Genomic DNA, 13,604 nt, shown 5'->3' with positions numbered 1-13,604 from the left:
TCAAGGACAACAGATCACATGTTTATCCTCAAATGCTTAATTGATAAATATACTAATTGTAAGGTAATTAATTTTATGCTTGTTTTATTGACTTTAAAAGAGCTTTTGATACTGTGATACACCCAGGTATCCTTATCAAAATGCTAAAGTCAGACATTTGGGGAAAATTTTACCAGTTAATTAAACAAATGTATACCCTTAATAATTTAAGAGTAAAAGTTGATAAAAAACTAGGTCCATGTTTTAACTCTTATATTGGGGTTAGACAAGGGGATATTTTAAGCCCTGCCCTTTTTAATCTATTCATAAATGATCTACCTAACTGTTTACTATATTGTCCTGATAGTGTAAAACTCAGCACTAGTCGCATAGACTGTCTTATGTATGCAGATGATGTCATTGTATCATCTGCTGATGGACTTCAGAGGCGCTTGAAGGCAGTAGAATCATACTGTGATACCTGGTGCCTAAATGTAAACTTAAAAAAACTAAAGTCTTAATTTTTAGTAAAAGTGGACGCCACATAAAAGAACCATTCTATTTTAAAAATGAATTAATTGAAACTGTTTTCAAATATAAATACCTTGGCGTTATATTCCAGTCAAGTGGCCTATTTAATTATGCAAAAGAAGACTTATTTAATAAATCTTTAAAAGCTTCATATAAACTTAATAGATGTTTATCTGGCTCAGATGCTAGTATTAAAACAAATTTACATCTGTTTGACCATACCATTAAACCTATTATCTGGCGCAGAAATATGGGGAATGTTTAAAACCAACTCTGCTTCTTGTAAAAAAGATGCAACAAATGTACTTGAAAAAATATAGCAGAATAATGTTGCTGATAAAATGAACTTAAAGTTCTGTAAGCTTATTTTAGGCTTAAATAATTAAAGTTCAAATGTTGCTGTACAATCAGAATTAGGTAGATTTCCTATATATTTTAATATTGTTATATCTATGTTAAGCTATCTGCATAGATTACATCATAGTAACTCAAATTTATTGAAAGAAGCGTAACAAAGATATGCATGAAAATAACACTATGACATGATATTCCTCTGTTAAATTTATTTTACAAAAGCTTGAATTGAAAGAAACATATTGTATTGATTATTCAATTAATAGATTAAAACAACTTATTATGAAAAAGTTAAAGACATTATTTTTAAAAGCATGGTTCAATGATAAAGATAATGTTAATGGAAAGCTAGATATATATTTTTCAAATGGAAAAATATCTTGATATTCAAAGTTTTCAATCAAGACAAATTTTATGTAAATTTCGCATAAGTGCCCACCAATTACGAGTAGAAAAAGAGCGACATAAGAACAAACCTATAGAAAGGTCACAGAGGACTTGTAATTTTTGTTCTCATAATGATATTGAAGATGAGTTTCATTTTTTAATAAACTGTCCATTGTATAATAAATGTCGGGAATCACTGTTTGCACAAGCTCATGAGCACTGTCAAAATTTTAATAACTTAGACTGCAAATAAAAATTTGTATGATTAATGACCACTGAAGATAAACATATACTTAAAAAAGTTAAGTATTTTTCTTATCCAGAGTTTTGAATTGAGATCCATAAATTCTGTTAATGGCTAAATCTCTTTTAGTTTATCCATATATATATTTTAAATTCAAAAATTAAATTTAAATACACATTTCTCTATCTATGTGTATGCATATTTCATCTATTAATATGTAAATGCTTATATATGCATTAATAAACTACAGTCAAATCTATAAGTTACGTATCATATTCTTGCAATTGTGAAAGAAATATTATTATAATTATATACATAAATATCTAGTAATTGGTTGATGTGTGTACATGGGAGAAAAACACCCTTATATCTAATTAGTTGGGGCTGCATTTCATTTTTATGCAGCTCATAACACCATATCAGTTCAAAGGGGAATAATCCTTACAGAAATTTATTGTCTCCCATATTACTTTCTCTTCCATGTGCATGCAATAACTGTTCAATGTTCTATTGTCATGTATTTCATCTTATTATTTCATTGTTATAACACAAATCATTGTAATCATTGTACGAAATTTAAAACCCGCAAGGGTCCATGATTGGATTAATAAAGTATTCTTATTCTTATTCTTATACACATTTAAATATTGGTGAAGACCAATATATAGTGGATAAATATTATTGATTTCATTTTGATAACGTGTAATTACATAACGCACCACCTAATGCTTTTGTGTTGCACCTGTGTCGGGCAAAAGGTTATGATAGGCTATAATATAATTATTGTATTCGTAAAACAAAACATAGCATCATTATAATTTGATGTTAATCAGTATTTGAAATTTCATTGTAACAATTTGCAAGAGGGGATAATACGCTTAATGTACTTAATCTTCTAATGTAAACGTATTTGTAACAATATTTTATTGCAAATAGCATTCAACTTATCTTAATGACTACTACGTCTCAGTAAATCAATATTAGTGTGTGTACATTGATAGCTTTTCTATCTATATAAATGAAGTTATTTCTGTTTTCGGTCTATTTGATTACAGAAGAATGTTAGTGTTTAAATAAAGACGAATGCATGCAAGTGATGCACGGCCTGTACATTTTAGAAGAGAGATAATGAAATGTTTAAGACCAATCCGTCTTGTATTTAGTTTTGAATGGTGTAAACATTTATGTCTTTCTTGTTAGATATTTAAGTAAAGTAATCATTTTCTGTCCTTTGTTATTGAAAGCTAATATACAAAATCTTACAATGAATGTGAAATTGACAAAGCAGGTTTACCTGATTGCTATTAACTTTGAATAATATTGTATTGTTGAATGATGCGTGTATACAGATCATTCGTGAAGAGAAATTTACCAAAAAATAAATAAATACTGTTGTTGTGACTGATCCATACAAATGCACAAGTATCACCAATCAGGGGAGCATGTTAGAACATAACAAGACAGAATACGAATTATTAAATTTGATATTAATAACCCTTTTGAAACATTGAACATTTGAATAATAAACACTACTATTAACATAATTAAGTGATCGACATTTGTTTTTGAACACTTGATTAGTATAACGACATGGATTTCATTGTTTAGAATAACATTATGCTCGTAATCATAAAAATACATTTCCTTACCCAAAATGGTTTATAAAGAATTATATTATGGTAATAGATGTATTTTCTAATTAATCGAATCACCGCTACATCATCACATATATGATATTTTCACCACTTGACAAAAACGTGAATATCTATGTTGTGTCTTCTGTACTATTATTTTTCTGGTTGTCTTTTTAGTTTCAGCCACGGCGTTGTCATTTTATTTTCAATCTATGAGTTTGACTGTCCTTCTGATATCTTTATTCCTTCAACATATCATGTAACATTTCCCTGCGATCGATGTGGTATATTAATTTAACAATATATTAAATGTCCAAATTTCAATAAAAAAAAACTCAACGGACTTATGGATTCTAGCCATTACATGTGTAACCGGAGAGCATGATTCTACATACAAAATTGCATGTCTCCACCGGGACTCGAACCCAGGACTCTGTGTTACAAGGCAGCTTGTTAACCGACTGAGATAAAGAAGTATTTCCTTAGCTCAACCACCTATGGATGACTAAGTATCTAACACATGATATAAGGAAAGCAATCCCGTCACCCTTCCCCCACCTCAAGAGTCATCATACCATTTATACTCTTACACAAATATACCCTAGCTAGAATTCCTCTGTAACCACCGTGGGTTTTTTAGTTGGGCGCCAATGTAACCGAAGAGCATGATACTAAATACAAAATCGCATGTCTCCACCGAGACCTCTGTGTTACAAGGTAGCGCGTTAACCGACTGATCTAAAGAAGTGTGTCCTTAGCTGAACCGCCTACGGCTGACGAAGTATCTTAAACATGTTCTAATGGAAGCAATCCCGTCACACATGAAACAATAAACCGAACTTGAGTTCATTTGCGCACACAAAATCCCTTATGCGAAAACTGTCAACAAGAGACGAATGTTGAAAGCGAGAGTAATAAATCGAATAGAAGTATAGCACAAAGATTCATACGTTTTTAACCTGAATAAATAAATATCTAACGGAGCTATTAATGTCAGATTAAAATATTGTATTAATAGCCATTTCATAGAGACTAAATTGAACTTGCAAAAAAGTGCTTTGGACGCACACAATTGTAAAAAAGTTATTTTCTTTTTCTAGTACATTGTGCTACTGCAGGTGGTTGACACATAGTCTCCCAGTGTATCCTCGCGATAGTAGTACGAGAATCATACATTGTCTTAATTCATAACAAATTAAACTATGTTGAAATAGCAAATTACAAAATCACTACGAAATGTAGGTTTCAATAAAGGTTTACTTTTATAAATTGTTTCTTGTTATATCAATAGTATTGTAATTGTTATAAATACATCAAATACCCTAATTACAAACCTAATCTTCAACTTTATCAATTTTTTTTAGAAATTTACCTGTGACGTCTATTTTGTGGCGTCAATCCTATTGTGTGACAGACAATGCGTTGTTCTTTTGTGTCGTTCTTATGTGCTGACCTATGTTGTTTTACGTGTTTTTATTATGTGGTTAAGCAACTCTTCGGAGTTGACATGTATATCAATTATATTGTCATTTTTATAAAGGAGTAGGTCCGGTAAGGGCTGATTTTGGCCTCCATTTTCAAGTTCATCTGACGAAATATTTTAGACACTTTTTAAACACTTAAGTGTCTATTTCAATTGATTTAATTAGTTTTTGTGAAAGATTTTAACTGATTAAGTTATCAAAAACGCTCCAATCCAAGCTTAAATATGAAAAATCTATCAAATTTGCAAAAAATCGTCACTTTTCAGATGGTTTTTGTCAAAAATGAAAGTGGCCGCATCCGTGTTCATCCTCAACCTTTATATATATTATGTATTATCGTCAAATACAACTTGCATTTCAATATTATGAATGAACACGAATGCGGCCACTTTCATTTTAGACAGAAACCGTCTCAAATTTTACTAAAATGCTAATTTTGTGAAGATTTCAGTAATTTAGCATGACTTTATGATGCTAGTACCCGATATATGTGCATTGTATTGTCAAAAACAGCCCATATTTATGTTTTAGAATCATTTTACTCTCCAATAAATAGCTTCACGATTACATTATCACAATTTTGTAAAACGGCTATTTTTTGGGGCCAAAAAGGGGTCTTACTGAACCTCTCCTTTACTGTTTGTAAAAGTATGAATAATTCTAAATTCTAAGGATTTTTTTACCTTCAGTCTAACTGTAATGGATTTGAACAGAATAAGTTATCGTACGAAATAACAGGCTTTTAACTTAGTACATGTCCATACAAAACATGGCGAGTGTTAACCGTTCTTGATTTCCAAGGCAGTTGATGTCTCCTTTCATTTTGATGAAAATAAGTCATTTATTGCAGGTTAGGGGGAATAAAAGTCCGTTGGTCATTTGCTATATGGAGAAAACAAATTTAATTTCCATATTCGTAGACCCTGCCCACGAGACTTGTCCAATTCAGTCATTAAATTTGGGATAACGCAAAAAATGTTCTTCATGAAATTTGCTAAGTGAAAATTTTGTTTAGCGTCGAGCATGTTTGCGTTGCTATCGCCGCCATTTTGTTTATATTGGTTACCAAAATAACATCAAAAGCGACTACCATAAGCACCCTCGACCAATCATATTGACATGCTCCCTACTACGTAAATCGAAGAATTATTTAAGAATAGATATGAAAATTGTATAATTTACATCCAATCGTACGATTTATTTTGAATATTTGAAAATAATGTTAACATACGCAGTGGAGGTCAATCACTTATCATCTTTAAGTCAGGGGACGTAGTTGTATGGTGTTTACAATGTCAAATTGCTTTTTGTTTAAACCATATTTCGTTAATTGGTAAAAACGTATTCATTAAATATATTATTATCACTTAAATAAACTCATCCTAGATACCAGGATAAAAAACGTCAGACGCGCGTTTCGTCTACAAAAGACTCATCAGTGACGTTCGATGTTTAAAGGGCCAAAATAAAGTACGGAGTTGAAGAACATTGAAGACCAAAAATTCCTAAGCGTTTTGCCAAACACATCTAAACATGTCTTATGGTGATTACCTGATTATCATAATTAACTTATATTTATAAATTCAAATATTCAGGCGTATTTTTCTAGTTTCAACATCGGTTGTATTATTTTATATTCACCTTCTTCTTTAACTAGTGGAACATGTCCTTTGTATTTATAAAGGTAAATAAAGGTAACAGTGGTATACCGCTGATCGAAATTCATAAATCGATTGAAAAGAAAACAAATCGGCGTAACAAACAATACTTCCGGAAACACATTAAATATAAGAGAACTACGACACAATAAAAACAACAATAAAATGCAACACACACAGAAACGAACTATAATATAACAATTGCAATTTTCCTGACTCGGTACAGGACATTTTGAGAAAAAATGGTGGGTTGAACCTGGTTTTGTGGCTAGCCACACCTCCCACTTTTATGACAATGTTAAATATTACATTAAAATGACAGCATTACAGGACAGGGATACATTACAAATACAATGAAAAACATACAGGACAGATAAACACACAAATAATAGCTATCAAAAAGTACCAGCCCTATAATTTGATACGCAAGACGAGCGTTACGTCTACATAAGACTCATCAGTGACGCCCAGATCAAAATAGTTCGAGCGTCAAAACAAGTACAAAGTCGAAGAGCACTGAGGACCAAGAGTTCCAAAAAGTTTACCCAAACACGACTAATGCTATCTGTCTGGGACTTAAAAAGTCCGCAGTCTTTAGAATAATTCATACGTTTGCAAAAAGTAAATTTATAAAAATGACTATAAAATAGATATGCATGTTAACATCGAAGTGGTGATTAACTACAGAATAAAAACGAATGCGTACGTTTGATGATACCTGTTGCTGTAATGTCGGTTTCCTACGTTTGTTTATATCCAATGACTGTTGTGTTTTTGTTCAAATAAAAGTCAGGAGATGGTGTTTGATTAAAATGAAGTTGATTAAAGCAATTATGTTAACCGTGTGGCCTTTAACAAAGAGAAAAAAATCTAATATAAAAAATGTGAGACGAAAAAAACCCGACGTGAACAGCTACTACCACTAAACTACAGGCTTCTAGAAATAAAGAATATGGAGGTATTCAACATGTGTGTTAACACTCAATCATTTCCATACCCTAGCACCGGTGTAAAAGAACAAAATGTACAAATCAGTTGCAATTGGCTTAACTAAAAAAAATCGGTATGAAGCGAAAAAAAGATTTAATATACATTAGACAAAAAACTGTTAAACACCGAAATAATAGTACTCGCAGTTACTAAATTTAATTTTAGAATGGAAATGGGGAATGTAACAAAGAGCAAAAAACCTGTCCATAGAGAAGATAAAACAGCCCATGGCCACAAATTGTTCTTCGACACAGCGTGAAAATCGGCACCAGAGCGCGGCTTTAGCTGGCCTAGACACAATAATGTATACTTTGACCTAAAATGGTTAACTTTTACAAATTGTGACCTTGATGGCGAGTTGTATCTCTGACACTCATGTCACATCTTCTTATATCTACTTCAGCTAAATTGACACAAGTTCAAAGCTCATGCGATAAACCATATTTCTCTAGCTTAACGTATACTCTACCTTCGTTTTTCCATTATTATTTCTGATATGATTATATTCAATTAGTATGCATCAAAAGCTGTTTGCCTTTCTTTATAATACACAATTTAATTTAATTTAAACAACAAAATTGAATGTCTTTAAAACTTGAAATAAGTATGTATATACTTGTCGTGTCATGACAAACAATAAACTCGTAATTAAAACTTAAAAGACTGTTCCGATATGAGACATATTATATTTGTTTACGATTTGTTTAGTTTATGTTTTAACTTGAGACCTTGCAAGGGTAATTATGAAAAAATGCTATTATTTGATAACCGAATTACAATTGTCTCGTCATCGGTTAAATTGTGTTTTACAACAAGCTAATTTAAATGTAAGAAGTACACAAAGAAACACATACCATTGACATTTAAAATCCTAATAAAACAACCTTTTGGAATTTCGGGTCTTCAATGCTCTTCATCTTAATACTTGTTTGGCTTTCTAACTATTTTGATTTGAGCGTCACTGATAAGTCTTATGTAGACGAAACGCGCGTCTGGCGTATTACATTATAATTCTGGTACCTTTGATAACTTGTGTCGATATTTCAGCGGTGTTCATCGGTATATGGTTCAAATATGCAAACTGTATGTAAAAACCTCAACAAAATGATAATTGAGTGTAATTGAGGTTTTTATTTTTGTTTATGTTTTTGTTTTTTGAGAAAAAAGAGCATTTTTTTAGAGGTCAAGTTTTAATATTACTAACCTCTGATACAAGTAGCAGACTTTTACAAGAGTTTACACAAATATATAAAATACCTCTGACCACAATAAATCATGACGTTTTTATACACTAAAAACACAATTTTTAAACACATGCACAAAAGTTAATCTGACATAAAAATCGATCTTCCTTACCTTACGCTTTCTACGTCAAAACGTGTACAGCTAATGTACCAGTGTATCGAATTACCAGGTAATGAATTATTTGTCTACACAATGGTATACATTAATCATTTAACGTTTCTCTTTTGTTTTAGTTTTTAGGGTTATTTAAATAATGTTATTCTTTATGATGTTATTCTTTATGTTATCATTTCTTGGAAATTAATTGTTTTCAAGTATCATTTTTTTTTAAATACAGGCCACAATTGTTTGCCGTTGTTAAACAGTCACAAATCGATTGACAAAAAGCAAATCCGGGTTACAAACTAAAACTGAGAAAACACATCAAATATAGGAGGAAAACAACGGAACAATAGAAACACTAAAGTGTAACGAAAGCAAACATCAATATACATAGAAACGAAACATGTTTGAGATATTAATGAAGCAGAACTCACAACATAACCAAAATTAAAGCATCTTACAATGTTCTTAATTTCACTTTCACATGTATTGATGATTTTCAGTCGTTCAAAATCCCTCACTCCTGTTGGTTAATACATCTCATATAAACTTAAACAAATGCACGACAGAAAATACTGCTCCATCGCAAGGTATTTCCATATCTTCAATACATTAAAGTCGTACAAGTTCACATTATACGGGCTTAATTAACAAAATAAGATTATTACGTAAAAACTACCTCATCTGAGTTAGGAGGAAGAACAACTTAAATTTACACTACATGTGAATTGCCGGAGTCACCATCATGAAATGGTTGACAAGTACGTTGAGTTAGTTTCAAAAATCACTTGCGATATTTTTTACGGTCATAGATCGGAAGCTTCTAGTAAATCAGATTGGTCTAAAATTATACTTATTAAGATCTTTTCCTAACTGTGACATGTTTACTGATTCAAATACATAAGGGGAAACGTTTCTACCATCAATGTACCCAGTCTCAATCCCTTTTAAGTCAAAGTAATTCAAATTCGTTACCATCATGTGTGCCTTCCAAGACAAATTACGAGATTAGAACATAGGTAATCCGCTGTTGCTTATTTATAAACAGTATTGAAAACCACAGGTAAAGTCTGATGTAAAAAAGATGTAATCGAGCCCATTGTATTATCGATCAGAAGAATGCTATGTGATGAAAACGTTAATCTTATATTACTGATAATGATGACATTAAAATTAAAACGTTTTATGACCTCAAAACAAATGTTATGTTTTGTGTTCGTCTTTTAGCCACAATCATATTGGAGTACATTGGTCAAAACCTTTATCCGATGACCCTGTCTTCAAGCCAACATGACCGATAGGGTTACTCATAGAGCATAAAATACGTTTACTGAATATTATGGTATTCTCTTGTATGTGTTTTGTTCTTGTCTTGTTTTAAAAGATATGAATGTGTGATTTATATAGATCGTTATGTAATGAATGGCGAGGCTTGCAAGTATTATCTTAAAAGTTCTATAATGTGTGTAAGAAGAACGAACACGAAACAAAGATATTATAAAGAGTATGACTTATTTCATAGTTATTATTATATATTTATTTGCAAGCAAATATTTGATATCATTTGTTATATAAAAAAAGTGTCTCAATCTAACGCACAATAGAGATCATAAATAAGAACTTTATTAATGAAAATTAAAAAAAAAAAGTATTAAGATGTATCAACATTCAACAATCATTCACTGCAAAGGTGTAGGCTTAGCTGTCGTAAAATCTCGCTGTGACTCTGAGAAGAAGGAGAAAAAGATTAAAGGTACTTTGTTTAGACTGTGTAAAGTATTTGAAGTCAATCGTGTCAATTAATGTTGTGCTATAAATCTGAACACCACATCTCCTTACTTTTTTTTAGGATCCAGCTTGCAAATATATAAACCAAAGAGGTCATTTTATCTAATAAGTCTGTTGTACCATCATCCATGTATATCATATCTCCCCGTTTTAATTCATACGAAATAACAATGTAGGTGAAAAAATTTAATAGGTCAAAAGTCAGATGAATAGGTAAAAAATAATACAAAATTCAGCTCCAATAAATAAGACAAATATTCAATATAATCTTTAGTGGAGAATATAACTCCATTGATAGATTATATTCATATGTGAAAGTTAAAGGCACTTAATTGTTTTCTGTTCAGAACTGGTCAATGTTTGGGTAAAAAACAAACTGAAGTAGAAATATTCTTGTCTTTAAAAATAAGGAAAAAGATACAGTATTAACGAACCATCTCTCTTATTTTACTTAAGGTTAAATCTTAAGTTTAATTTTGACCTGGTGGCCAATTCTTTAAATAAAAGGTTGAAAAGAAATCGCATTTGCATTATAATCGATCCCTTACTGATTAAACAAGAGAAAATAAAAGTACAACTGTAACATTATATGTAGCAGTAGAACACCTGGGATCACCCCAAGATTTTGGTGAGGTTCGTAATGCTTAGTCCTAAGTTTTCTATGTTGTGTTTTGTGTACAATTATTTGTCTGTTTGTCTTTTTATTTTTCAGTCATGCTGGTGTCAGTTTATTTTCGATCTATGTGTTTGTCTGTACCTCTAGTATCTTTCGCCCCGATTTGCAAGATGATTATGGATTAGTAAAAGTATACTGCGCCATTACACTTTTCTTGATTTGCTGGCCGATGGAGAAAAAAATTAAATTGTCAAACCCAATCATTCCATGAAGTATCATAGTTAAATATTTTATTGACTGCACTTAACTTTACTACTTCAACATAAAAAGCAGGAAGTAATTAAATGACTGCACAGTTCATGTTCCACTTAATATTTCCTTCATGCTATTACCATGACGTGGTATCACCAGCCCAGTAGTCAGCACTGTGCTGACATGAATTATCATTGATATTGTTATATTTATAAATTAACTGTTTACAAAATTTAGAATTTTAGAAATACTAAGACTTTTCTACCTCAGGCATAGATTACCTTAGTTGGATTTGGCAAAACGTTTAGGAATTTTGGTCTTCAATGCTTTTCAACTTCGTTCTTTTTTGGCCTTTTTAACTTTTTTGAATTCGAGCGTCACTGATGAGTCTTTTGTAGACGAAACGCGCGTCTTACGTATATACAAAATTTAGTCCTGGTATCTATCATGAGTTTATTTACATAGAAAATATCTTTCACTTGTATGACAGTCGCATAAAATTACTTTTATTTCGATGTTTTTTTTTTGTAATTTTTCATGAGGTACAATGATATGAACTTACAGAGATTTTAAATGTTAGATTAGAAAGAGATAATTTAATTGTCCATTCAAGACGGAAAAATTTAATTATGCAAATCTAGAAATACTTGATATTATTTTTACATTTGCTTATGCAATATTTTTCAATAAAACAAGTAAGTTCGATCGTTTATGAAAATATTTACGGTAAATATTGGTTACTGGATGGCACACAACATGATGGAATGCACAAATGATCCGTGTCTCCCGATTGCTTTTTGATGTTATCTTTATTAAAAATAAATCGCAATACATTTAAATACTAGTATTGCCATATGAATTTTACCGTTATGCTGCAAGATGAACTGTAAATTTTGTACCTTTTGATTGACAGTCCATCCAAAATATATATAAAAATGTATACTTGACTTAACAAGGAAGAGACTTGATTCTAAATATAGATAACCGATATTTAAAATAGTTTAAATCGATGTACAATGAACAATTATTACATATTGAAGTAATATTTATGCATACATTTTGTCACATGAATGTCTTAATATCAAATGCAGCACAACATACCTATTAAGACTAAGCTTGCTTAAAAAATGATACCTGTTAATAGTTAAAAAGTGTTATACTAACTTCTTTTGCAATGGAAAGTTTAAGCATTGAGAACACAAAACAATTTGGAATTTTTATCAAAATTTCTTTTTAACTGTGAAAGATATGTACAAAATGTGTGTACCACATCATTTGTTTATCTTTCAATATGATGAATTGTGACCAGAATTTGTTTTTTCTCATTGATTTGGGACTTTGGAACAGTTGTATACTAATGCTTGTCTTTATATAGAACAATTACCCAGTCAGGTATAATGTACTTTACAGGCGTGATAACTTCTGGGCTTTATACACTTTTAGAGAGAAAATACGTCTACCAACAGTCATGATGGCGAACAGCTGTAGCTGCTTATTTTAATAATTTCTCATAAGTTATGTGGAAATGTGTTGGCCATATTCATATTACCCTTATCCAGGTTCAATATTATAATTTTGAGAGATTTTATATAGCCCGTGAATGCAACGTTAAAAGTCGGTTTGTTGTAAGGTTAGCTTAATGAGTAATGTTTGACAGCACGGGTAATATATCTCTAAATATTTCCTTCTTGTTTGATATCCTTAATGTTTACAGCTTATTTACTAGGTGATTTCTTTGTAGTTTCTCATACAGATTTTGTTAATTTTAGATTAGAAATGGATACTTTGGCTATTCAAGACGCAAACAATTAATGTATGCAAATCTAGTTGTCTACTCATGAGCAAATGATAGTATTTTAACATTTGCTTAGTATGAAATATATGTCAACAGTAAAAGTAAAGTCCATATTATGTACAGTAAATATTAGGCGCGAGCTAACACAGAACATAAACAAATGTCGAGAGGTTCATACAGGATCCGTGTCTATCGATTTGGAACTAGAACAATTACATTTGCTTTTTGACATGTTTGATACATACGTTTAACATTTTTTTCCAAAAATACATTAAACATTTAAATATTAACATATGAAATTTAACGTAATGTTTAAAAATAAAATGTAAATTTCGTACCTTTTTTATTGACAGTCCATCCAAAATCTGTATTCAAATCTATAACAAGAGACTTGATTCTAAAAATAGATAACTGATATTTGAGAAGTCGTTCGAATCGAATGATTACCTAATAGAGTCATGTTTATGCATAACATGAGTGACGATAATATTAAAAATAGCAAAATATCACTATCAAGACCGAACTTGCTTCACAAGTGATACTTA

The 13,604-nt window shown here is 30.8% G+C and overlaps 1 protein-coding gene across 1 annotated transcript in view; it reads right to left on the bottom strand.

The window, feature by feature from the left end:
* Window positions 1-13,604, bottom strand: part of LOC139519179 (semaphorin-2A-like) — a 69,200-nt gene that overhangs the window by 48,489 nt on the left and 7,107 nt on the right. The window contains exon 2 of the mRNA XM_071311043.1: window positions 13,398-13,456. The gene's annotated coding sequence lies outside the window, so the exon portion shown is untranslated. The remainder of the gene's footprint in view (window positions 1-13,397; window positions 13,457-13,604) is intronic.

This window comes from Mytilus edulis, chromosome 4, assembly GCF_963676685.1.
Source record: "Mytilus edulis chromosome 4, xbMytEdul2.2, whole genome shotgun sequence".
In the NCBI taxonomy this organism is placed as follows: Eukaryota; Metazoa; Mollusca; class Bivalvia; order Mytilida; family Mytilidae; genus Mytilus; species Mytilus edulis.
Note: the sequence above shows the minus strand (reverse complement) of the source record. Positions and strands in the feature narration are given on the sequence as shown.